We start from the raw sequence: 27,320 nt of genomic DNA on the forward strand, positions 1-27,320 counted from the left end.
AAGTTATTTTTAGAATTCTTACAGTCAGATAGACTCAAGTAACTAAAAAAAGATGAATTTTAGGAGTATTACTGTACATTGATTCAATTATAACACACTGCCTAATGCCTTATAACAGCACTCTTTCGCTTATCACAAAACACTTGATATCATAATAAGCTTGCAGAGGCTTTAGTATTTTAGTTGCTCATATTCAGACAGACAAGACCTGTAATTACCACTAAGAAGCTGCTGCCATCCTGTAAGAGGTCAATTAATGAATCAATGTTATTGTGGAGTGATCTCAAGTTCCATAAAAGACATTGGAGAGCATGTATCACTAAAGATCCTGAAAGGTAATTAAATTATCTAAAGAATATTGTTAAAGTTTATCAGAAAAGCAAAAAGCCTTCTGTGTGCTTCTTGCTGGAATATATAGCTTGTCTATTAGTTAAGATCACTTTTGAAACTTAGAGTTACTCAGACAAGTATTTCCTCTCTCTTATGTACAGGTAATCCTCAACTTATTACGTTGGGATCAGAATTTCCATTGCCAAGCAATTGTACCCAATTTTACAACATTTTTTTGCCATGGTTGTGAAACTGATCACTGCAGTTGTTAAGTGAGTCGCACGGTTGTTAAGCAAACTTTGTATCCTGTAAACATAACTGGAGGTAATCATAGAGAGGACATTACCTATATTTTTCTGTAACAGAGTCTCTACATATTTATTTAATATTTCAGTAAGTATCTTAGTTTCCTTTTCTCTTTCCTCATGCCTCCAATCTGTTCTTTATATAAAGCAGATGAACATACCTGATCTCTAATATTTAATGTGATAATATAAGGAATTAAATCAAACAGTAGTGTTCTATTCAACGTTGCACTGGTGGGTTTGACTTGTTTAAACAGTATATTTAACTTGATGGTTAGAATGAAAACACTTAAAGCACATTTTAAAATTTAAAATTATTGGAAAAGATTTGCTGAAGGAAAAAATCTATACAATTTCTATAGAACAAAATCTTCTCCCACTGCCCTTTTAGAATTTTCTAAGATTGACCAGACATGTATGAATTACAATGATACGGTTTAATGCATTTTCAAAGAGATTTGTGGCATCATTATTTGACAAAGACTCTTGAAAAAACAATCATACTTGTCAACTGTCACAGATTGTCCAGAAAGTCATAGATAGGTGGAAAGGATGATTCCAGCCTTAAATAAATCCAATAAAGCCTGCTATTCTCTCCTATTTGGAGGGAACAAATAGACAATACTGATCATGACAGAGAAACATCTGAGTAGATGCATGAGAATGAAATCATCCCAAGGGAATCTCCCTTTTTTTAAAACTTGAGGAAATATTCAGACAATGTGGGAAAGGCTAACAAAATTATTGGTCACAAAGCCCAAGATGGAGCCATGTATTCTTACTCTGCAACCAGAATCTTTGCTTGTGAGTACAAACCTCCAGAGCTTTTGATACTAAGAGCAGCATTTTATTTTCCAAAACTGTATCAATCAGCAGTCTTTCTTGTTTAGAATGCAGTTTTATTTTCAAACCATTAAAGGCCCTGTTAAAATACTTAATTTAGTAGCTGGAGCAGTGAAGGGTTGGACAATGCGTAAGAACATACTATTATAGCTAATTGGTTGAAGAGAGCTGGCCACTACATGAGTCAATTCAAGTGATTGTTGCTGTGAGGGTAACATGGGAGTTTCCTTGTTTCTCGCTTTTTTCCTCTGTATGCCCTGTGTGCTCTGTAATTTACCTCATGATGTTCCTGCTGTGTTGATTTACCTGACAATGTTCCTATTTGCCTATGTTATTTATTGTACATATATTTATTTATATAAAACTGGTTCATGTCAGAGTCTCTGATTCCATTTGGACATCAGCTGTGCAATTCCTTGATATTCTGAAATAGAAATCCCAAAACATTGTGAGATCACCCACATTCCACCAAGAGCTGGGACTTTATAATGCGACTGGAACAATATGTATATATGAGATGTTTTGTAAAATTTATGTATCTTATGGAGGGATTCAAAATAAAAAGAAGCATATAGGTACTGTCAAGCATAAGATACATGTAGAAAGAGTTTAAAATACTCTTGAGCATGGATGAGTTCTTAGTCCAATTCATACAATCCAGTGACAGAGCACTAAATGTAGAATTATATTCTACCTAAATGTAGAACTATATTCTAGAAAAAGGGATTTTTTAAAATCACAACACAATTTATCATTATTTATTTTGAATGATATTTCAGTAAAGTGCATGGGAAAAGAAAATGAAGATGCCATTCCATAATTAGTAGTCAAAAAGTTGTATGATCTAAAACCATTTTTTTTCCACTGAGTAAAAATGGTAGATGTATGTCCAACTTTTCCTCTTGGAATGGAAAAAACCCAAAGATAATTAACTTCCTCCTTTCAGAATCTTTGGAAAGGGACACTTTACCATGACCAACTTACCACATCCATTTTGCTGCAGCCAACTCACAGTGGGACAATTCCATGCAGGATAACTCAGCATGATAACTATCATCCACCATTGTTTCTTTGGCATTATTTCTATTGATAAAAATGGAAATAATGTCAAGGAAATTCTGGTGGATAACATTTATTACGTTGAGTTATCCCTTATGGAACTGTCCTCTGGCAAGTTGTCCATTGGCCATGGCAAAACAACTGAAGTGAGTTGGCCATGGCTGATGTGAGTTGTCCTAGACCCCAGAATCTTTGTCCCTGGACAATCGCTGCAGATGGCAATAAAGCATCAGTCACATAGGATTTTGAATCAAAGCTTGAATACAGTTGTCCCTTGAATACATTTCTTAATTCTAGCACAGCTAATTAGAAAGGCATATCACTGATCAACATTTTTTCCTCAATGCAAATAAAGTTTATAGGCATGCTGGATTTGTCTCCTGAAGAGGAGTAGTAAGAAGTAGAGTTAAAGGATTCTAGTGATAATCAACCTAGTAGGGATTATTCTAGCAGTGTTGAAGCCAATAATACTAAGGGAAACTAGCAAATCCCCACAACTCATTGCCATTGATGCCCATGAAACTCTGAGGTTCATTCACCCTCTCAAATAGAAGTATGCATTCAAGCTATAACAGCAGAGGACTGAACTCTGCAGGTCAAATAGCCTAGCCAAGAAACTGACTGGGAAAAGAGTGGTTGTAATGTACCTCAGATGTACATCTAGATGGTAGCTCAGCATGGCTTATTTATAGGCATCACTCCCTCAGAAGAAAGGCTGACAACAACTTTTCAAGCCTCTGTTTTGCTATGTTTACCTTGATGTGCCATGTTTTGACCTCCTCACTATCTCTTATTTTACAATCTAAAAATGCTGGAATCAAACCAGTAAGTTTCATGTATCTTCTCAAGATATATTATTGCAATTTTAAAGGAAAAGTTAGGAAGTGGTGTACCTATTTCTGAGCAGTTGTTGATCAAGTTATCAGCATTCCAATGTGACCAGACAGGAATCATACCAGTAATTAATTCTATATTATTGTAAGGTTATATTAACAAAATCTTGCAAGTCTGAAAGTGCTTCTCTCCCCTCTTCCCCTTTACAGTCCCAAAACTAGTGGGGGGGTCTCTTTTGAACACCCCCCCATTGTGGGCTAAGCGACCTTTTATCTAAGTTTTCCTTTGATTGCATCTCATTGCCATGCCTCCCAAGATTATTCTCACATACTATTTCATAGGTAAACTCTTGATAGTTTTATCCATTGATATACTTTGACCTTCTCCTGGTGGTTGTCTATTTTCCTGGTCATCATTTTAGCCTACCCTTACATACTGTTTTGTTTCCAAGTGCATTCAGATGTATTTATTACTTCATAATACAGAGTGTTTGTCATATAGTTCCTGATACTCATTATCTGTGAAGATCAAGAGAAAAGGTTATTTATTGGGCAAGCCAGAATGACCTTATATTTTGTTGAAACATATATTTTCTCTTTGTTGTTATGCAGGTTGACTAAGTCTGCCTCAGTGCAAATAAGAGAGTTCAATTCTCTCTAAGTCACACATTTATTCAGATCTGGAGAAAGGTGAGTCCTCCCATAAAGCTAAAAAGATCCATAAGATTTATTTCGCAGGCTTTTATGCTTTACTTGGTTACATTAAAAGGATGTACATTTTTGTATACAAAAGTAGATCAAGTACAGAAGTTACTAAAATATCTGTGCCCACATCCTATAGCAATGTAGAATAGAATAGAATAGAATAGAATAGAATAGAATAGAATAGAATAGAATAGAATAGAATAGAATTCTTTATTGGCTAAGTGTGATTGGACACACAAAATGTGTATTTTGAGCAAGCTTCATTTAAGATCCTTTGTTTCCTTATCATCTTTCCCTACAATAGGGACATATGTTTTATTACTTCATTTTATTGGTTCACTTTATTTTGGCCATTTCAATATAAGTATCTTCACTATCAGAATCTTGATCAGCAATTTCCGGAAACTTTGGTTCTGTATGTCCAAAACACTCTTCTAATACCTCCCAGTATCTTGTCACTTTTTAAGTCTCAAAGTTCAGTTCGAATTCAGTCTCTACAGTAAACCACACAGGTGATGAAAATACTGCAAAGGTCATCAGAAAATAGATCTTTGATTCTGGACTCAGCTTTAAGAATTATGTGGCTTTTATCTAACACAATGCCCTTCTAATGACTGACAAGCACAATGGAGTTGTGAAGAGGTGGAAGAAATTTATGCTGTTGGCTGTGCATGACACTAAGTACAGGTTCTGTGATGAAGTGATGACCTTAAAAAACATACTGTATATGAAATAAAAATCCTTATTCAAGAATCTAAAGCTAACACTAAAAGAAGCAGTTATGGGTGATATTGTAAGAAAGAGAAGTACACATTAACGGGACTCTTTAGAATATAACCTTGATTTATTACTATGGAGAAAACGAAGTAATCTTTGAAAATTCATGCAATATAAACTTTTCACAAATTTCACAAATCCAGATAATAATTTCTTGTACTTTCTCATTTTTAAAATATGTTGTTGCTCATATCAGACAGAAACGTTTTCTATCAAGCTATTTTCAATTGGCTCTCGAACAATCTTTCATATTAGTTCTATAACAGTCAACAATTCCTATGTTTCTTGGAGGATTATCAATTTCTACGCAAAGACTTAGCAATGTGTTTGCTCTTTAATAGGTATTATTTTCTTCTTCTCAAGCATCTCAACATAATTAAGCTGCGTTTATGCTTTATTCTGCATGTAGTTTTGTCCAGGTGGAAAATCTGAATACATCCCTCATTGACTGATCTATATCTATATAAATTTTCAACTGGGCTTGCTGTTGCAACTAAGACTGCAACACTCTCTAATATGGAGTGGCCACTGTCTTTATTGTACTCCAATCCCATTTACTTAATATACTGACCTTCCCATTTAGGATTCTGCTGCAGTAATGTCTGGTTTTGGCATTGTGGTGATATGTGTCCAAATACAAGAACTTTCAAATATTTTATGTTTATCTCAGAATGGGCTCACTATTTGCAGTTTGCTTTAGGAAGTTGATTTCTATAGGTGTACTGATTTTGTTGGCTTTAGTTAGCTCTATAAATTCAAGAAGATGATCAACTTTCTGTCTTTGGTTGAGGTAACAACCATGATTGAAGCCAATAAAAGATCTTCATTAGAAGATTATAGCACAATACTGTAAATAAAATCATATGTATTAAATACTGTTTCATTTTGGTGAAGACCTCTAAAGTCAGTTTAGTCAAGAAATACAAGTGCTGAATGTGAAATATTCCACAAAGCATTTGATCTTCATATAAATCCTTGCAGGCAAAGACAATTTTTAGGAATGGGGGGCTGGTTAACAAAACAGGTTCCATCCAGCCACAATTTCTTCTCATTCATTATTCCTTAATCTGGGAGAAATGTACCATAGTGGTAAACATTGTTCCAGACCCAGTTGCTAATTTTTGTTGTTTTGGTTGTCATGGTGTGCTTTCTGGTGTGATTTGAGAACTGCAATACTATGCATTATAAACACAAAAGTTTTGAAGAAAGGAGTCTCTTTAAAAGCACTATTGTAAAGTGCTTTTAAAGAAACCAACTTAATTTTTCATGGTTCCAGAGAGCTTTTCCAAAATATGATTTTATAGCATTGTTCCAATATCTAATGGGCTGCCACAAGGAAGTAGGGGTTAATGTATTTTCCAAAACACCTGAAGGCAGGATAAGAAGCAATGGATAGAAACTAATCAGGGAGAGAAGCAACTTAGAACTAAGGAGAAATTTCCTGACAGTTAGAACAATTAATCAGTGGAACGACTTGCCTCCAGAAGTTGTGGATGCTCCAACACTGGAGATTTTTAAGAAGAGATTTGACAACCATTTGTCTGAAATGATGTAGAGCTTCCTGCTTGAACAGAGTGTTGGATTAGAAGAGCCACAAGGTCCCTTACAGCTCTGCTATTCTGTTAAACTATCCAGAGTTTTCTGTATACAAACATTTCCTTGAAAGCTTCTAGTAAATCATTAGAGTCACGAGGGGAGGTTTCTATGTGTGTATAAGAGGAGGAGGCTTCAATGCAAATGCCAAAGTCTCTTCATGCTCCTAGATGTGCTTGAGAAAAATAATGCAAAGGGTTTGAGTGAGACAAACGGACTTTGTAGTGCCATATTGATATAAAATGTACCCCGCACACAAAGAGCTTCTATGAAAACCTATTTTGAAATAACTCCACTCATAACAACATACATAGATTCTGCCTGTCCAATTAATTTACATGGAGACATGATGGCTATTATTTGTGGTGCCATTCTTAGTGGGTAGCTATGAGTTCCAATAAAGAAGAAATAAAGTCAAATAGGTGCAGATATTGAGTTATGGCTATGATATTTCTGTTAATATTTCATTTCTTTATTTTTTTAAAAAAATCTGGATAATATTCTTTGCTGTATCTAATCTGTGCATTATCAAAAATCCAAGATTATGAATGGAATCCATTAATATAAATACAGTATACAGTACTGTATACTACTACCAAAATATAAACATAATTGCAAGTTAAATTTTGTTCTATCTCTAATGCTGACTGGATAATCAGAGGCTTTCATTTTGTTAAAAAAAGTAATTTATGTAACAAATTAAGTGGCAAAAGTTTATTTCAGTTTATATAGCAGGTGACATGAAGATATCTACAGTTAAGATAGTTTGGTACACAAAATGTGTTTTTGCCACCTCTTTTGAAGACACTTCTTTTTTTATTTTTAATGGAAACAGTGAAATTAAAATGCAGAATGGATGCAGTGGTGGACAACTTTAGAAATGAAAATACGACAGAGAACCTAATATTAAATAACTTTATTCAGAAACGCCTATAACAATTCAGTACCACTTCCATTACATAGAATGATTTTAAAGAAATACTAGTGCTGAAGCTCAGTGGCTCTTGTATCCTAACCACTTCAAATCCATAAACGAAATATATACAAATTGAGAATAAGATGCTGGAAATGTTGCTTGCATGCAATTGATTAAATGAATACATTTCTGTCTAGAAACTGGCCCTGGAAACAGCCCACAAGCCATTTAATGCATTGTTTAAGAAACCTTGAATCAATATACTTTATAGATATATAAAATATCTTTCTAATACTAAAAGGGTAAATACATTCTGACCTACTTGTAGGTATGTTATTGAATGTTATAGATTAGCACTAAAAAGGTCCAAATATACAAGACTGTATAGCTATCTCAATAGCTTTCAATTCACTAGTCATAATAATAAATATTTTTAAATCTTTCATATCCTTACTGTGTAAATTATTTATAGTATTTTTTCCACTAAGACTTCAATTTAATGTAATTTAAAGAAAATATTGGGGCTTGTAAATTATTTTTATTTGAATCTTGGTTAATTTGGTACCAAATGTCACAATGCTATGATGCTGGAAAGCATTGTTCTGACAGCTTTGATCATTTATTCTGCATGTGAGAATCTTAGTGCTTTAATAAATTAAGCCTATTTGAATGTGTAGCATTGAAGAATACCCAATGGCTTATTCTAAATTCAAAAGATCTTTCAAATATTATTGAAATAAACATTTTCTATAAAGAGTTTGTCAGTAGTTTTGAATCCTTTGAGAATATAAATATCCTAAAATAAATTATTCTGCTTTTATTCCTTTACTTAATTGGTTTCTTTCTCATATATTTAGATATACGTGTCTCTAATATGCATCATGGCTTTTGGCTTTTTGGTCCCTCAAGAGAAATTACTGCTTTAAAAAATTTAAAATAAGTGCTGGAAAGAGTATAAAGCTGTAGTATGAGCCACTGTAACATAGTTATTCGATTTCCAGTGACCAGAATTTGGGAATAATCCTAGCAACAGCAATTTAAACAAAGAAACAAATAATAATAATAAAGGGAAAATATCATTTCAACAACCTGTATATTTCACTTTTATAACTGCTTTGCTAGTGCAGCTTTTCAATATAGAGTTGGAAATTAACTGCAAGCATTAATAGCCATTCTGTATGCATCTGTATTTGTGATTTAGAAAACAATTGATCCAAGCTTTTGTCTACAGCAAGACTCATTCTGATCTATTGTTGCTAAGGCATACATTGTCTTACCTTCCTTTTAACCCTCACAGTTCCAACTGATAACTGGATGTTTTGTTATATACAATAAGATGCTAGAAATAACTATTAATGTTCTGCCAGTCCTTCAGATCAAACTACCCCCAAAGCCTCTCCAGCTGTCCCTCCATCTGTGAAGCAAATTGGCAGATGCCAGTTTGTTTAAAGACAACCCAAAACATAAGTTTTTATTTATTTATTTGATTTGTCAATCGCTTACAAGATAATAGGTATAAGTATATACATAGTTATGAATACATGAAATGGGTACATTTAAGAAAAATAAAAGAAACAATAGGACAGGGACGGTAATCACGTTGGTGCGCTTATGCACGCCCCCTAAAGACCTCTTAGGAAAGGGTTGAGGTCAATAGTAGACAGTCTAAGGTTAAAGTTTTTGGGGTTTGGGGAAGAAACCACAGAGTCAGGTAGAGTATTCCAGACATTGACCACTCTGTTGCTGAAGTCATATTTCTGGCAATCAAATTTGGTGCGGCTAACCTTGAGTTTGTATCTATTGTGTGCTCTTGTGTTGTTATGGTTGAAGCTGAAGTATTCATTGACAGGTAAGTCATTGCAATGTATGATTTTATATACCATACTTAGATCAGATCGAAGACGGTGTAATTCAAGGTTTTCTAGGTCTAGAATTTCAAATCTGGTGGCACAAGGTATTCTCCAATGAGTAGAGGAGTGGAGAAGTCTTCTTGTGAAATATTTCTGGACTTTCTCAACTGTGCTAATATCAGATATGTAATGTGGGTTCCAGACTGATGAGCTGTATTCGAGTATTGGTTTTGCAAATGTTTTGTATGCTCTAGTTAGTAGTGTGATATTACCAGATAAAAAGCTATGTAGGATTAGGTTAACAACTCTTAATGCCTTTTTGGCCATGTAGTTACAGTGGGCTCTAGCACTTAGATCATTAGAGATAAGTATATCAAGGTCCCTTACAAAGCTTGGATCATCAACAAGATCTTGACTATTCAGCTTGTATTTTATTTTCTGATTTTTTTTGCCAATATGTAAGACAGAGCATTTATTTGTTGAGATTTGAAGTCGCCATATTTTTTTTTACCATTCTGATACATGGTCAAGATCTTTTTGAAGGGTAGTAGTATTGTTTGTGGTATTGAACAGCTTTACATCATCAGCAAAAAGAACGCAGTTGCTCTTAATATGATCACAGAGGTCATTTATGTAGAGTATGAAGAGAGTTGGTCCTAGAACACTGCCTTGGGGGACACCACTATTGACAGGTACAGAATTTGATAGGACACTCCCAATTTTGACCATTTGTTGTCTGCTGGATAGGAATGCAGGTGCCCAGAGGTACCGTAAGATTTTCATTTTAGGAGTAGTTTGTTGTGTACCACTGAATCAAAGGCTTTACAGAAGTCTATGTAGATTACCTCTATTGCTTTGCCCTGATCGAGTTGTGTAGTCCATATGTTTTTGCAGTGTAAGAGTTGCAGATTACAGGATAGTTTTTTCCTGAAACCAAATTGTTTATTGGAGAGTAGGTTGTTTGTTTCTAAGTGGAGGATAATGGATTGGTTAATAATTGATTCCATGACTTTACAGGTGACGCAGCATAAGGAGATTGGTCTGTAATTTTCAACTAGGTTGCTATCACAAAACAAAAGGTTGGGCCAGATGTGAAGACCTAGAAGACTTTTGAGATCAATGATCTCTGCCTTCTGCTCTAAAAACTGTGTTAGATATGGGCTTATTAATCACTGGAGAATAGTCCAAAGTAATACAAAGAGATAAAGAGAGGTATCCTAATCTTAAACCATGAAGGATTTATGGTGACATTCAGCAACTTTAATAGCACCTGGAAGCTTACTGGTAACCAGAGTTATTTGTAAGGTAGAGATTTTACATCAGAAGCAAGTACTACCTGTATAACATTGCCTCTTTCTGCCCAGTGGTGGGATTCAAATTTTTTTTACTACCGTTTCTATGGGCGTGGCTTGATGAGAATGGCAGGGAAAGGAAACTGTAAAGTCTCCAGTCAGAGGTGGCATTTATTGGTTCTCCAAACTACTCAGAATATCTGCTACTGGATCTCCAGAACTGGTCAGAACCCCTGCCACCTCTGCCCTTGTCTCATTTTATGAGTAATATAAATAGCAGATGATATTCTATTCTTTATCCAGGAGCAGCTTATTGTTGCCATCCTTGTTCAGGATACGATTTTTCCCATGGCAAGTAAGAAGGCAACAATTGTAGCATACAACAAATTGCATGTCCCCCCCCCCCAAAAAAAAAGGGATCAAATGACAATTTTATTACAAAATATCTATCCCTATGGAATATTTATCTTTGCTCACAGTGACCCATTAAAGTGTAACCTTTTCCTATGAAAGGCAATTTCCTGAAAATTCACATAGATCTTTCTAATAATGACTTCTATGCTGTTTTTCATGTAGTCCTTCAAGACTTGCTTTAACCTATCAATTTGTAAGTGCCTTGGGACTTATAAAGATTGAGCCTTATTTTCTTTCTGTGCCATGAAGTAATCTTAAAATATTGAAGATTAATATTTTATGTCAATCAGGTAAGATATCAAGGGCACTCGATAAACTTGATGCCTGCTTCCTTCAAACATGACTTTGAGTGGAAGGGCAGAAAAGTTCCTACGTTGCCTAAAATATAGTAATATACTGTAAGAAAATATTTGAGGCAACTTCCCAGTTTATTCACTGGGAATTTCCCAGAATAATTTCCCATATTTAGCAAGATAGATGTATGGGAGTTGATCCAATATATTAACAGTGTCTGTACACATATTGAAGATAGGAAAAGCAAGATTTATTAAAGATTATTAGTATTCTAAATAATTTCCCAGCTTACTGTACTCATAGTAACAATATGGTGGACATGGTGTAATTGCAGAAGTCTAAGATTGCAGGACACATGATTTGGGACAAAAAGATTGAACAAAAATCAAAGAGGAAACATCCTGTCTCCTAATGACCTAATGGTCAACAAGACAAAAAAAAAATGCAGAGTTGATACTTCTAATGTTTCAGTAGTTTTCCAGCACACAATTTATAAGGAATGGGAGTAGTGGGGCATATTACTGGTTTTATGTTTATTCATTGACTGTAAACCTATATTTTAAATAAAACCATATTTTGAGCATTTGGAAAACCAGACAACTAACCCTGGTGCTAATTGTAAGAAGGATTTAAGTTTTTGGAGTTTAAAGATCAGCACCTTAAATGCAGGAAAAAGAATCCTTAGATTAGAATCAGCCTTTGGCATTTTTAAAGAAAGGCATACATTTTTTAGAGTTTATTGAAGAACAGACACAAATTTATCTCTCCAGTAAACAATGATTAATATTATTCAAATCCTGTTTTGAGTCTTTCTGAAGAAAAACAAAAATTGCTTTAAAAATATCAAAACAAAACTTTAAACATGTGCAAAGGAATAACTACAGATCTCCTAATAAGCAGAGACATACCTTCATAGTACATATTCATAGTACATACTTCATATTACAGGTAAATGCCATCCATGTCCTATAGTGACGGCATATATTGAAACATTTCTGAGTGTGGTCTCCAAGGAGGATGAAGTTTTGTCCTTGCCAAGACATGCTGGGCAATGGGAAGTCAATTTGTATTGATGGTCATACTGAAGAAGAACTCATTAAAATTTTTGCTATAAATTTTACAGACCTGAAAAATTTTAGGCCATTACAAACATTTTTTTAATGTTGCGTACATTATATTTCACGTAGAATAATTATGCTGAAGTGACAACCTTCACACATTGCATTGAAGAGGAATGTAATGTCAAAGATCTGGTCTGAATTGCTTATAAATCTGAAAAAGGATCATATATTAAATTGTTAAATTAGTACACTACAAGGAGATGTTAACATTCTGCCTCTGATTTCATTTTGTTGCATCATATAATCCTTATATCTATCTGTCTGTCTGTCTGTCTGTCTATCTACCTACCTATCTATCTATCATCATCATCAACTGTCTATCTCGGACATAAAAACAACTGTTGTATTTTTACAATTCTTACTTTATTATATTATACAGAGTCAAATCAGATCAAAGCAAGATCCATATTAGTTTTTCAAGCACTGATTTATTTTGAAAAGGTATTAAGAAATTAGGACTTTGTGGGGTTTTTTGGAAAAGTATCTTGTTATAGGCAAAATAGCATCTGCAAACTTTCAGCTTTAACAAAATGACATATCGGACTTACAAGGACTAAAAGCCAAAAAAAGTAATCAATGTTCGTATAAATCAATAGAATTTAAATTTCTGTATTTCTATAGAATCCTAACCTATGCTGTTTTGCTTTTTTAAATAATTGGGTGGATAACCAAATGTTTACAGTTTTATCAATGCCTACTTGTATACAATGACAATGGTATGTTATAGGAAAGCCCATATTTTCTAGCTCCATGCAAAACATGAAAGTTTAGGGGTGTCTGTCAGTCTGTCTGTCCGTCTATCTATCTATCTATCTATCTATCTATCTATCTATCTATCTATCTATCTATCTATCTATCTATCTATCCATCCATCTATCCATCCATCATCTCCAGCTATCTATTTCAGAACTAAGGCAAGCAGCTACATTATTGTAAACGTTGCTAAAGTTCTACAATATTATGACATCAAATTATGTCTGTGCCATGGATAAGTGGCAGTGTTATGATTAGGTAACAGTGTTATAGTGTTGAGCCACAGAAAATCCAAAACAAGGTCTGTCAGTCGTATGTACATATTATGGTTACATAATTCCAAGAACAGTGAAAACATCCACATTGATCTTTTCAATCAGGTTGGTGAACTTCTGGGTATTATATTGCTATACTTTAAGGTTTGATTTATTGAGAGATCTGTTTTTTCCCCATCTGAAATTTCCCGATGTTATGGGATTTCAGGACAAGAAGGGATATTTTCCACAATTTTTTAGTACAAAGTTCAATCTAAATTGCACTGGATCATTCACCCACTATCAGGACTCACAGTTCTGAAAACATGACTCATGCTGAGAGAAAGGATTTTCTAAGATGAGGTGTTACTAAGGCAGGGAGAGTGTTTAAACTAAAAAGGGTCCTAGCTTACAACTGCAAGTGATAGATAGTGATGGAAGCTTGTAATTGTTTAGGGAAGGAGTGATGAAAAGAACATGATTCTCTTACAGGCACAGAAGGGGATGAGATTCAATATATTGATCTGTTCCAGCACATTACACTAGCATCTGTCTGCATGGCTCAGTACTATTTCATGTAGTAGAGAAAAACACAATCACATTATTGCCTACAGGTGGCTACCACCAATCAGAGAAAGGGTATTGCACATTTTCCATCCAATGATTGATGTATACAGTATACAGCAAGAACCTAAATATCATTCCTGACACTGATTTAGTCATATTTACAAGAATAGAAGGGACATCACCATAAGATAGTCATTTTGGCCAATTGTTGAATGGGATCCTACCTAAAACATTGATTTTGATTAACTGGTCCAAGAATGAATGGGGAAATGGTGCTGTAGGTGCCCAGGTGCCCAAATCAAGAATACAGTCCACACTAACTGGCAGTAACACTTCTTAGCAAACTGAAGATTTATAGTTTTAGAATGATTCCAAAGGATAGGTAGCATTCCTACAAGAAGATTTAACTCTATGCTACAAATATTTCTACAAAATGAATATCAATAAAACAAACTGAATCTCATTTTACCCCCTAGAAGAGCCTTGATTACTTCTGCTACCATTATATTTACTGATGTAGGACACAACAGAGCTAGAGGACCTAAGCAGTGTAACCACATTTTACAGAAAAAATGCTGAACAAAAAATGAAGCAGTCTCAGGATATTTGTACCAGGGATAATTCTGGCACATTCATTTATCAGGTTGTATGTGTCCCTAATATTAATATGCTAGATTTATTGAAAGGACAACACAAAAACATACCTTTAACATGAAAAGGAAGCATAAGGATTAGGATAACTGCATAAATACTATGGCTGAACTGAATCTTCCAATGTTCGTGATGGGTTTGAATGTATTAATGAGCAACTGAATGGTTAAAAGGGCTTACATCTAATTTGTTGCTGTCCCAGGGCTGCTTTAGAATCTCAGGAACCTTTGTTTCCTGGCACCATTTCTAGAAATTGGATGGTAAGTCCTAGAAATATGCTCAGGTTTAATAACTGGCCCAGTCTGTAAAATGAATGAAAACACAATAAAAACCAAGTAAGTGTTTTTATTTGCAGCAAGGCTGGCAGTCCTGCAAGTATTGATTACTACAGTGCTGTCTAAAGGTCACTGTATGAGGGTATTGCAGTTGTTGAAATGTGCATTGTCCACCTTGTAGCTTTAAAACCTTCACTCTGGTACCAGGGAATATAGTGGTGATCATATGATTTTTTTTTAAAATCACCATATTCAATAGGAAATATAGTAGCTGTTCAACAGGTGGAATTTGGAGATGGATAAATATAATTACATTGAGATCAGTTTTATGGTTAGCCGGTCACAAAGATCAACCCCACAATGTTCTTATTTTCAGAGAATAAATGGAAGAGTATATAGCATGTACATTTTCATATATAATCAAAAAGAATATTTTTGTGCAATTGATTTCAATAGAAATTTAAAAGATTGAGAAAGAATGAAGCTTATCTCAGCTGTGAAGTCGATGCTCCTGATCAATGGATAGTATCAGATCAAGCCTAATTAGGGCTAAGATCAAAACAGGACAAATTATACTGGTGAAACTCCCATCTGATTCACATCAGTCTGTTTTTCATATTTTTTTATCTGAAATTTATACCATCTATATGTATTATCTCACAAAACCACCACCAAGTCTGCTCATAATTAGATTGAAGGAACACTGTGGAGATTTGTTTACCATTGCCTTACAGGGCAGAGAAATCCTGCAGTGCTGGATATTGAAAAAGGGTAATCATTAATGTAATCCATATTGTCCATATAGACATTTGCTAATTGTGTAAGCAGCTCTCCCAGAAACAGATTTTATTGACTTTATTTGCCCAGAATACTCTAAACCTTTGTTCCAGTGATGGGATTCAAAATTTTTTACTACCAGTTCTGTGGCCATGGCTTGGTGGGCATGGCAGGGGAAGGATACTGTAAAATCTCCAGTCAGAAGTGGTATTTGCCGGTTCTCCGAACTACTCAAAATTTCTACTACCTGTTCTCCAGAACTGGTCAGAACCTGCTGAATACCACCACTACTTTGTTCCCAGTAACTCAACAGGATATTTGGCAATGGATAGGAGATGTACCTTTTAAAGGTAAATGAAAAGACACAAGCTGACAAAAGTGGTACTTTATAATTCTCATTGTTGTCCTTCATCAGACAAAGTTCAATAAGCTCCATGTGGATTTGATTTTCACAGCTACCTTGTTAATCAGCAGCTTGTCCGACAATGTCGGAGTGCTTCCGGTGGCAAGGCAAGGACGAGCAGAGGGGCAGAAATCCCTGCGGTTTCAGCTAACATTTTCTTGAGTTTGGTGCGATCTTTCGGGGTGCTCGAGTCCTGGAGAGACCCGTGCCGGTGTGGGGGAAACTCGGATCGTAAGGTGGGGAAGGCAACCCCCCCTGCAACGAAGAGAAAACCCTCCAGAGCCCAACGATCAAGAATAGCCCCATGTTAATGGAGGCTCCGAAGTCCTGACTGCCACCGATGTGAAGGAAAGAGTGAGTGACAGTTTGCAAGTTCATTGGGAAGAGAGTGATGATTAAAGTTAGTGGCTGAGAAGAAATTTGGGAGATCACAGATTGACTTCAGGCTGTGATATATTGTGGGGAGCCCTTAGAGAAAGCGGCCAAAGCAAATTTGCAAGTGAAAGTGAAGGGGCTCAGCAGACAGAAGAGAGGTGGAATAACAAAGATTTAAAGAGGAATTCAGCATTACGAAGTGACTGAAAAGATCTAGTTACCATTTGCATGTGAGCAGATCCTTTTACAACCAGAGCCAGAAAGCAGAACGAAGCTGATCGAGGAAGGGAAAAAAGACAGAGCGGTGTCATAGGCATTTTAAAACGCTGAGGTGGCTGCAACGAAGTATCAAACTTAACTAAAAGGACACAATTTATTCAAACAATCCCTGGGAACTTGAGGATATTGCTCCACTGGAGGAGACACTTTTTTCCCCACCTCTTGAAGGAAATCAGGGCAATTGAAAAAATTGGAAGCCTTTGAATGAGTGAGAACGCTGTTTAATCGTAGCTGTTACTCAGCAGCTTTTCATCTTCCATTTCTGGTGTCCTTAAAGTGAAAGCTCCCAAATTGAAAAGTGAAAACTAAAAATTATATTTCTAGAGCTTCTCTTTCTTTCTTTTACTTTCCTCTGTGCGCATATATTTACTTAAAATATTCTTCCTTCCTTCCTATTAGTTGATATCATGTTATGTTGATTTATGCTTTTTCTTTGATTTTCTCTTGGTAGATCACATTATATCAGATTGTTAAATATTGGATTAATTAATTTAGTTAAGTTATTAATAACAAAGATTGCTATATTTTGTGTGGGAATATAGGGGAGATATCAAGAATATTGGGTATTGATTAATTAACAATTTTAGAGTTCTGCAGTCTAATATATTGCATTGTGTGAACATATCTAGGAATATTTAGGAATGCAACATTTTTTGTAACTAAGCTTACTTTACATTTAAGTTAAATCAGTGAAATACAGATTTATCTTATTAATTAGTTAAGAATACAGTTATTTATCAGATTGATAGACCTTGATCAATTCTAGTAATAGATTTAAGAATACTGAATGCCAATTTGGAACAATATACTTAGCATTGTACAACAACAAAAACAAATTTTACAGGAAATGACTTCTACAACTACTACAGCACTGAAAACTGGCAGGAAGGTCAACCCCACAATAACAACTACTTTAGCAACAACTTCACCCATGGCGCAAAAAGCAATAGAGGAAACACTACCAATAGAGAAGCAAACTAGCATCTTGAATGCCAGCATTCATGCAATGTTTCTAACTTTACAGGACTCACTGACAAAACTGCAAGAAACAATGACTAAAAACCACAGGGAAACAAGAGCAGATATTAATGAACTGAAGGAAGAGATGGGAAAATTAAAGGCAGAAATGAAGGCAGACATCTTTAAAGTAGAGGATAAAGTGGAAGTACTGCAACAGGCCTTGGAGAAAAATAAAGTTAGAATAAAAGAGGTAGAAAAAAGAACTGACCGAACGGAAAAGGAATTAGAAAGAGTGGATGAAGATTTTAAAAACATGAGTAAAGAAATAGACGACTCATTGGTCCTCCTAGAGATGGACAAGGCGGCAATGTACTTAAGATTTCAAAATGTGGCGGAATCAAAAGAGGAAGACCTGGAATACTTGATGGCAGAAATACTGTCTGGTCTTTTGGAAAAGGACAGAGATAATATCCAAAAAGAGTTTGATGAAGTTTACCGGGTCAATACAAACTACGCAAGGCGACATAAATGCCCTAGGGAAGTTCACATACGATTCACCAGAAGATGTATCCGTGATATGATATATAAAATTTCTAGAGATAAAACAATAACTTATAAAGAAAAAGAAATTATAATTCTTAAACAGATTCCGAGAAGAGTAAGGGAACAAAGGCGCAATTACAAATTTCTGGCAGCTTATTTAAACCAAAAAAGAATTACATTCAAATGGCTTATACCAGAAGGGTTGCTAGTGTCGTGGAAAGAGAGGAAAATTAAAATAGACACCATGGAAAAAGCTCAGGACTTTTATGAACGGATGGTGGGCCCGCAGGAGCAAGGTAGTAGGGAGGAATTGGAGACAAATTCTCAAGAAGAATACGGTGGACACAAAAATAGAATCGGATCTGTAGGGAACCAAGAGGACACTCATTCGCAACAAACGACAGAAGGAACCACAAAAGCACAAACACGAAGAGAAACAGGGGCTGTTACACGCCAAAGAACGAAACAGAACTAAATAAATGGGAGAAGAAAAAAAATTACTATCAATAAATATAAACGGTTTAAATTCAACGATTAAAAGAAAAAGGATATTAACTAAATTAATCAAACAAAAGGCTGATATAATATGCCTACAAGAAACGCACATAATGAAGAAAGATGAAAAATATTTAGAATGCCTGAAATTAGGAAAGTTATTTACCACACCAGCAGACGAGTGTAAAAAGAAAGGAATTGCAGTATATGTAAAAGAGGATTTAAAAGCAGAGCCAATATGGTCGGATTCGGAAGGAAGGACTCTGGTTTTGCAGATCTGGATCAATGACATCCCAATACTTTTAGTAGTAATTTATGCCCCGAATGGGGACCAAAAAGAGTTTTTTAAACACCTATATGGAAAAATGGTTGAATTGCAACAAAAAACATCCTTATTATAGGGGACTTCAATTCTATTGTTGAATATCAAAAAGACCACAGCAACAGCGGGAAAAATAAAAAGGGGAAAAGAGAGCTCCCTAAGATTTGCAGGGAAATGATGAAAGAGTTAAATTTGACAGATATATGGAGAAGACTACATCTTGAGAAAAAACAGTTTACATTCTATTCAAAACCCCACCAAACATGGACACGGATAGATATGGCATGGATGAATGGGGAAATAGCAAACGAAATAAAAGAAGTGGAAATTTTTCCCAATGAATGGGCAGACTATAACCCAATACAGATAATATGGAAGGGTAGGGCAAAACCAAAGAAAAGGTGGACATTAAACACTCAATTAATAAAAGAGAAAGAATACATCAATAAATTAAAGGAGGAATTAATTTTTTTTATAAAAGAAAACGACAATGGAGAAACTACAAAACAAAATATATGGGATACAATGAAGGAGGTAATAAGAGGTATAACAATCTCTTATAATGCCAAGAGAAATAAGGAAAAATATTCCCAGCAAAATAATCTACAACAAAGAATTAAGGAGCTAGAAACTCTACTACAGAATACTCCAAAAGATATAAAACTGCAAAATCAGATAAATATAGCTAAACATAAATTGAATTTAATCGAACAAGAGAAAATGATTACAAATTTGAATTTGACTAGACAAACCTATTTTGAATATGCCAATAAGCCAGGAAGATGGCTATCTTATAAATTAAAAAGAAAGAAAGAAAAGAGAATGATATATCAGTTAATAGATAGCAAGGGAGATATATACCAGGAAATAGAACAGAAAAAAGAAATCATTCATAAATACTTTGAAGATTTATACAAAAAAGAAGAGGTTAGTGAAGATAGAATAAGGAATTATTTAGATGAAGTTAAAGATAAGGTAATTGGGGAAGAAATGGCAGAACTATTAAATAAAGACATTACTGAATCGGAATTGAAATCAGCAATAGATAACCAGAAAAATAACAAAACTCCAGGCCCAGATGGAATCCCAGGGGAGCTCTATAAGGGAATAATAGAACAAATTGGACCATTTATGTTGGAAGTTTTTAATGACGTTTTACTAGCAGCCAGGATGCCGGACTTATGGAGGGGGGCGTTGATTTCGTTGATCTTGAAGGAGGATACAGATCCTAGATATATAAACAATTATAGGCCAATTTCACTTCTAAATACTGATTATAAAATATTTACTTCTATTATAGCAAACAGATTAAAAAGACTGCTAAACTTGTATATACATGAAGATCAAAACGGATTCCTTCCAGCTAGGCAAATAAAGAATAATCTTAGAATAGTATTAGACGTACTAGAATTTTATGAAGCCCACCCTGAGAGACAAGTAGCACTCATGTTTTTAGATGCAGAGAAAGCTTTTGATAATCTGAATTGGCAATTTTTAATTCAAAAAATTTATAATTTGAATCTGGGTACCAAATTTGAAAATATTATAACAACTATCTATGACACACAACAAGCTAATATAATAATAAACGGGGAACACACCCGCCCAATAAAGATAGAAAAAGGAGTGAGACAGGGCTGCCCACTCTCCCCACTGCTCTTCATATTATCATTAGAAACATTATTAACGTGAATTAGGCAAAATTCAGATATAAAGGGATTAACGGTTAAGAAAGAGGAATTTAAATTGCAAGCATTTGCGGACGACATGATCTTCATTATTGAAGAACCAATAGATAGGGGACTAAAACTGATGAAAGAACTGGAGAATTTTGGAGCAGTAGCAGGACTTAAAATAAACAAGAAAAAAACTAAATTAATGACCAAAAATTTAACAGAAAAACAGAAAGTAGAATTAGAAGAAACAATGGAAATACAAGTGACAAAGAAAGTGAAATATCTAGGAATTTGGCTAACACCACACTGTAAGTCACTTAAAGAAAATAATTATGACAAATTGTTGCATCAGGTAAAGAAAGATTTAGAATCATGGAGTAAACTTCAAATTTCACTATTAGGCCGGACTGCCACCATTAAAATGAACATTCTCCCCAAATTTCTATATTTATTCCAAACGATTCCAATTAAATTACACAAAAAGTTCTTCGAAGAACTCAACAAAACAACCCTCAAATTTATTTGGCAAGGGAAAAAACCCAGAATAAATGTAAAAGCAATGCAAGATACAAAGAGCAGAGGAGGGTTAGCAGTCCCAAACTGGGAGTTATATTATATGGCCACCTCATTAGTTTGGTTGAAGGACTGGGTGAAGTTAACTAATAAAAGAATATTATTTCTAGAAGGCCACGACTTACAAAGGGGGTGGCACGCATTCTTATGGGATATAGGGAAAACCAGTCAAAAATATTTTCATAGACATTTAATTAGAGACGCGCTACTAACAATTTGGAAGAAAATACGGAAAAAACATTACATAAAAATACCAATATGGATTTCAACAATGGAGGTGATGATTCACCCAAACAATTTGGAAATTACTAAAATGATTAAATATAAAGACTTATTGGACCCACAAGGAAATTTGAAATCAATGCAGGAAATTCAGGACCAGGGACTAAAAATTGATCAATGGGTTTATCTTCAGATTCAAAGTAGGTACAAACAAGATAAGAAAGAATTTGGAATTAACAACAAACTTCAACAATTAGATAAGATTTTATTAGGACCGGACAAAAAAAGCATAACAAAATTTTACAATTATTTACTAGAAGCAGAATTAGAAGAAGAAATTGTAAAAGGGAATATGATTGCGTGGAGTCGGAATGTAGGACGTAGTATTACACTAGCAGAATGGGAAAAAGTTTGGGGCAGGAATAATAAGATCACAAAATCGGTAGCATACAAGGAAAATCTTTATAAAATGTTTTATAGATGGCATCTCCCTCCTTCGAGGCTAGCGAAGATGCACCCCAACATGAGTCCGTATTGTTGGAAATGTAAGAAAAAAGAAGGAACCTTTTTCCATATGTGGTGGACATGCACAGAAACCCAAAATTATTGGAAGAAAATCAAAACTTGGTTGGAAGAAATTACAAAAGAGCAGATCGAGTATAAACCAGAGTCCGTCCTACTAGGGATCTTTGACAAACAAATTTCCAAAAAAGCTAAATATATAACAATACATATATTAACTGCAGCCAGATTAGCCTTTGCACAATACTGGAAACAGCATCAAATTCCATCAGATGAAGTGATTATTGATAAAATTTCAAAATGTGCAGAAATGGACAAACTGACTCTGGCACTAAAAAACAAAGATACATCACAATATTATGATAGTTGGAATTGTTCATATAATTGGATTAATCATAGATAAATTATATATCATAAGGCATAAGAGAAAAGTTTTAACTGATAATAATGAGATAGTGATATATGTATAGAATAGGTGTATATATGACATAAATCAAAGGCTATAAAAAAAAAAGATCTTGCAAACTGTAAAATAAGAATGTTTTTTAATTTTCCTTCTTTCTTTTTCTTTCTTTTTCCTTGCTTTTCAATCTTTTCTTTTCTTTCTTTTCTTCTTTCTTTTTTTTCTTTCATTTATTTGAATATGTATTGTTGGCTGTTTTTAACTGTTAAAACTAATAAATTGTTTTATTAATCAGCAGCTTGTCAGGCAAGGGGGAGCCAGTCACAATGTAGAAGTCTCAGGACATATTAATTATGACTACCAGTCATGTGTCTTACTCTTATTTGAAACTTTTGTTGCCTGTGGATATCAGCAATGTACTTTCCATGAGTGAAAAGCCATCTTTTTTTTTAAAGTTCTCTTGTGACAATTAGGTCACTGCAAAGTTCAGAATCAGTTCAAATGTGACCCAGTAAGAATAGCAATGGTTGCTCTGTGTTATGAGGCAGTGTCCCCCGGTATTGCCAGCTGGCTAAACATTCCTTCTTTTTCTCATTAGTAATTTTAAATTGTGTGCCTGAAGTTAATATGTTTCAACAATGTGATATTGTGTTTCTCCTCATCCTACTTCTCAGGAGCCAGGAGGATCCTGGACCTTGTTATTTTACTAGGCAAATTAAAACTTTTCATTTTATGCTGTTGATGCATTGCTGGATAGGATAATGTAAAATTCTGCTTTATTCAAAGCCATTATATCTGAGTCTAACCCATTTGTCTAAAATTTGTTTACGTATTTCCCACTCTCTTTTTTCTGAGCATTTGTTTAACATTGTGCAACAATACTGTGCTCATACTGTTGTTCAGAGATATTTAGACCGAAGCAAAGTAGAAAGAGCTCTTTACTAGCTCGTCTCCATAAACTGTATCCACTTCTTAATCGTTAGTATTTAATCCATATAAGTTCATTGATAGAACTTTTCAAATCTCTGGATATTCTGATCTGCTCCCCTACTTTAAGATCTTCTTTTCCACCACTATTTTACATTTAAACATTTTTGATAAGTCTTATGCATACATTATGCTTATGAGATGGCAGGAACCTACAGTATTTTCATTGTCTCTCTCAGTCACATGATTTGCTTAGTGACATGTCGTTTTTCAGCTATTTCACTGAGATGAATTTCAGTCATTAAACAAGAACTATCAGAATGTTTATAGCAGACCTTGTTTGAAAAATACTCTGGAAGGCAGTAGCTACCTCCTTTCCTTCTGGTCAGATATCCATGTATATTTAAATAGTGTACTGTAGCTCTCTACTACAATATTTTTCCATGGTTTTCTTCAGAGAATTTTGACAGCCCACCAATGCCAACCAAACACTCATTATTTCTAGAAAACTGACTGTTATGTCCTCGGGGCTGACACAAGTTCCCCCTCAGGTCCGTTCATACTGCGGGGGCGTTTGCAGTCCCCATTGGCTGGCTCCCTTCGACAGCCGGCTATAAAAGCCGGCTGCTAGGTCGAGCCAGCTGCTGTTCGCTGGTAGGTCTGCCTGGTTAGAAGCAGACGCGACAGCCCCCTTTATTCCTCTGAATAAAGTGTGTTATTGGAATGCTCTGGTGTGGCCTCCCCTTCTTTCCGAACTATAACATTGGCGACGAGGATGGGATCTGGCCAGCCAGCAGCAATAGCAAAGAGCTGAAATCACACACCAAACGCTGAACCGTAGCTGCGCCGTGAGAGCTCGATCAGTTGTGGATTGCAGAAGTGAAAGTGGAGCGTGTAGCCGCTCCGTGTAAAAAAAAAAAAAAAAAAGAAAGCTACGTGAAGAGCAGGGCGCTGAGAGCCTCAGCCGCCGACACTGAGCACAGAATTCAACTGCTGTGTTCGAATTCTGCTGTTAGCAAGCTTGGCGCTGTACTCGCAGCCGCCAGAACGCATTGGGCACGCGATTTGAATAGCTGTCAGCACGACGCTACAGCTATAGCCGCCTACGCCTTGGGGAAGGCGCGAAATTCAAACGGAAGTCAGTTATGGGCTACAGCCATAGCCGACAGAGTCACATAGAGCGTGAAACACAGAGAGAACCTCTAAGAGCTGAAACACTAAGCTGGGGCAGATCTGCAAGCTACTGCTGCCACGCTTATCAGGGCCATTGTATTCCCAGTGAGATTGGCCAGTCTACCAACAGACTGAAAGCCACACTTATCAGGGCCATTGTATTCCCAGTGAGATTGGTCAGTCTACCAACAGACTGAAAACCCAATATGAATTCAAATCCGGCGTTCCTGCCATTTAAGCCAGATGAAGACAAGTGGGACTCTTACAGAAACCGCTTCAATCACTACCTTGATGCCATCGGTCTGGCCGACGCTACAGAGAACAGGAAGAAATCATACTTCCTGAGTTACTGCGGAGCCACAGTATTCGATACCGCCACAGCGCTACTCGCCCCCAGGGAATTAAAGAACGTTCCGTGGTCCGAGCTGTTGGAGACCCTCTCTAACCATTATTCGCCAAAGCCATCGCAGATAGCGAGACGTTTTGCCTTTCGCATGAGAAAACAAACAGATGGAGAATCTATCAATCAATATATGGCCGCCCTGAGAACCGCAGCTCTCCACTGCGAATTTAAAAACTACCTTGATGACATGCTCCTGGATCAGCTCGTTTGTGGAGTCAGAGATGTAAGGTTGCAGAGGTGGCTGCTGGCTAGAAAGGATCTCAACCTCACCCAGGCATCAAGGAAGCCTTGGCCGCTGAACTAGCGACACAATCGGCCGCTGAAATACAAGGCAGCACAGCCAAACCCAGTCCGGTCACTGTCCATTCCGAAGAAACAGTGAGTGAAGAAGACTCCACCGAACACTTAGAAGTACATCGCCTCAAATCTTTCAAACAGCCACAGGTAGGAGTTAGACCAAAGAACGGCAACGTGCCCAAACACATCTTGTTGTGCCTCTCCTGCGGGGGGTCCCATGCCAGAACGACTTGCAGGTTCAGGAACGCCACCTGCAACAATTGCGACAAGAAAGGCCACATCGCCAGGGCCTGCCAGGCAATGCACGCGGCTCCACAAAAGTCATCATCCCTACTTCCTCCGGGGCCACCCAGGCAAGTAGAAAATTGTTATACGTGCTACCAAGCTAACCACACTTTTTTGACTCCTAATAAAATTACCCTCTCTATTCATTTAGAAGGTAAACCCTGCCTTATGGAAGTCGATACCGGATCGGCATTATCAATCATCTCTTGGAGCACACTCAAGAAAATACGACCCAACCTCTCCAGGAAGCAACTCCAGAAGAGTCGTCTTACCTTGAGGGATTACCAGGGAAGAATATTCCAGTACTCGGAACAGGCAAGTTCCTCGTTAGATTCAAAACCTTTAAAGGCCATCTGCCTTTAGTGGTAGTAGATGGTGCCCTCCCTAGCCTTTTGGGGTTGGATTGGTTCCCCTATCTCGGCCTTAGCTTAACGGGAGTACATGCTGTCTCACCTTCCGATATCGACTCACTATTTTCAGACTATGCTGATGTGTTCAGCAATTAATTGGGTTGTTATAATGGTACACCCATTTCCTTTTCGGTGGACCCCCAAGCAGTTCCCATCCGTTTAAAACCACGCAGAGTACCATTTGCTCTGCGCGCTAAGCTGGATGCAGAACTGGACAAATTGCTCCAACAAGGGGTGATCGAGCCCACGGATTTTGCTAAATGGGAGACTCCAATTGTCACACCCCTTAAAAAAGATGGTAGTATCAGAATGTGTTCTGACTATAAAACCACAATTAACCGCTATCTACAGACTAGCGCATACCCAGTCCCAGTAATCCAACATTTACTACACACATTTGAACCGGGAACCATATTCGCCAAATTGGATATGTCACAGGCTTATCAGCAATTTCCTGTGGATAACCAAATGGCCGAACTGCAAACTATTGTCACCCACAGAGGGGCGTTTTGATGCAAGCACCTCCAATTTGGCGTTAGCGTTGCCCCAGGAATCTTCCAGTCATTAATGGAACGGATACTGCAAGGCCTCCCTGGCGTAGTTCCGTACTTTGATGACATTTTGATTTCAGCCAGGGACAGGTCCCAACTTTTTCTCAGAGTCAGAGCGGTATTGGATAGGTTCCGGCAGCATGGCCTCAAATTAAAAAGGGAGAAGTGTGCCATCGCCACCAGGCAGGTGGACTTTCTTGGGTATAAAATAGACGCCTCTGGCATCCACCCCGTGGAGTCTAAAGTCAAAGCCATTCACAAGGCACCCACTCCATCTTCCAAGTCAGAATTACAAGCTTTCCTGGGTCTGCTAAACTTCTATGCGTCATTCCTACCCCACAAAGCCTCAGTAGCTGAACCGTTGCATAGACTTCTAGACAAAAACACGCCGTGGCATTGGGGTCCCAAAGAGGAATATGCCTTTAAAGCAGTCAAATCGCTACTCACTTCGGACGCTGTCTTAATACAATTTGACCAGCGCCTTCCTCTAGTCTTAGCTGCAGATGCCTCACCTTTCGGGATTGGGGCTGTTTTAAGCCACAGACTTCCCAACGGTTCAGAAGCACCAATCGCATTCTTTTCTAGGACCTTGTCAACAACCGAGCGTAATTATAGCCAAATTGACAAAGAGGCCCTAGCCGCCGTTGCTGCGGTCAAAAAATTTCATGAATTTCTTTTTGGTCACAATTTTGAACTTGTCACAGACCACAAACCACTGTTGGGGCTCCTGTCAGGAGAAAAACAAACACCTCAAGTCTTGTCCCCCAGGATGACTAGGTGGACCCTATTCCTGGCAGCCTACTCGTACAAACTGGTTCACCGCCCAGGAAAAAACCTCAGCCACGCTGATGCCCTCAGCCGCTGCCCGTTGCCAGCACCCGTGGAGGACCCG

The 27,320-nt window shown here is 36.5% G+C and overlaps 1 long non-coding RNA gene across 1 annotated transcript in view; it reads left to right on the forward strand.

Annotated features, from left to right (window-relative positions):
* The first annotated feature begins 248 nt into the window (after nt 1–248).
* LOC148125327 (uncharacterized) overlaps nt 249–27,320 on the forward strand; it is a 52,899-nt gene continuing 25,827 nt past the window's right edge. The window contains exons 1-2 of the long non-coding RNA XR_015744426.1: nt 249–335; nt 3,983–4,060. This is a non-coding gene — a long non-coding RNA (uncharacterized LOC148125327). The remainder of the gene's footprint in view (nt 336–3,982; nt 4,061–27,320) is intronic.

Source organism: Pseudonaja textilis, chromosome 7, assembly GCF_049901715.1.
Source record: "Pseudonaja textilis isolate UNSWEBS1 chromosome 7, rPseTex1.2, whole genome shotgun sequence".
In the NCBI taxonomy this organism is placed as follows: Eukaryota; Metazoa; Chordata; class Lepidosauria; order Squamata; family Elapidae; genus Pseudonaja; species Pseudonaja textilis.